The sequence below is a fragment of the Coptis chinensis genome, chromosome 3 (assembly GCF_015680905.1).
Source record: "Coptis chinensis isolate HL-2020 chromosome 3, ASM1568090v1, whole genome shotgun sequence".
Classification (NCBI taxonomy): Eukaryota; Viridiplantae; Streptophyta; class Magnoliopsida; order Ranunculales; family Ranunculaceae; genus Coptis; species Coptis chinensis.
The window spans coordinates 40,344,813-40,346,059 of NC_141458.1; the positions used below are offsets into that span (position 1 = coordinate 40,344,813).

A 1,247-nucleotide genomic window follows, 5' to 3' on the forward strand; every position below is an offset into this window, starting at 1 on the left:
ACTTCATGATATTATCTTTCCTTAACATCTTGGACATTTTAACTATAAACATGTTAAACTATTAAAATGATGATCTTTGTTAAATCACTCACGTGATTAGATACAAATATCTGGATCGCCCAAACTTTCAAAAAAAACCCATCTGCAAGTATTCAAGATATACATCATCATGCTTATTTTTCCGATACATGGAATTCTTTTCATTCACTAGTACCACTAGATCTCATATCTCAATCGAATCATTAAGATCCAAAGAAAACCCACTTAGAAAATCAAAAAAAAAAAGAAATACCGAGAATAAAGCCGGAACATACATTAAAATCCCATGCAAGGCCCTTTGTCTCAATTGACTATCTTATTTGTCCCTTATAGTTCTTGACTTCTTAATTTCGATGTGGGTTATTCACTTGGAGCTTGAGTTTCTGTCTTTGTGAGAAGATAAGATGGCATCAAAGGCTTCCTTAACTTGAGAAACTTCGTGCTTTTCCACCTTACTTGGCGAACTCATCAGTGGCCAAAACCTGCATTAAGAAAAAAAAACTTGTTGGACTAAGATTGATATATAACTTGAAAATGAGATTGTATGTAGCTTAATTGCATGATTTCTTACTTTTACTTGTAACTGAAGAAACTTTACATAGCTGATGGCTTTCTCTAACATGGTTACCAGATCAACCTGTGCAATTACAAATAATGTCATCAATGAAAATTTGCTAATGGTATGGCTTTCCAGAGCAAATTATCAAATTTTGTTGTTTTCAGGTGGTTTCTTAAAAGTGGCTCAAAATTGAAAACTAACAAATAAGAAAGGGAAGAAACTAACAAATAAGAAAGGGAAGCAGGTCCATGGCAGCAGTGTCACCGATGGCGCAAGAACAACACCACAAAGAGGAGCGGGCACCCACGGAAAGACACCGGCACACCCCACCCAAAGCAGAAAAGACACCAAAGACACACTCCACCTAACAAAAATAAAGACCACACTCACACACCAACGCGAACAACCGCGGTACCCGATCACCAATCCACTTCATTACCGGTCACACCATCGCACCACCGACCACCACCACACACCACATTGCACCACCAAACCACCACCACACACGCGCACCATCCAAATCCACACACCGCAAAACCACCGGTCCACCACCATACACCGCAAACCACCGGGGTTCACTAATCGCACCACCAAATCCACATAATTTTGTGGCATACGGCAAGGGCAAATCGTATAATGAGCCTACCAG

General features: G+C 39.7%; 1 long non-coding RNA gene across 1 annotated transcript; it reads right to left on the reverse strand.

Moving 5' to 3' along the window:
• Positions 1-500: 500 nt before the first annotated feature.
• Positions 501-869, reverse strand: LOC147509603 (uncharacterized). The gene is made up of 3 exons (XR_015216587.1): positions 824-869; positions 611-676; positions 501-521 (listed from the first exon to the last, which is right to left on the reverse strand). It is a non-coding gene; the product is annotated as an uncharacterized LOC147509603 (long non-coding RNA).
• Positions 870-1,247: the final 378 nt, after the last annotated feature.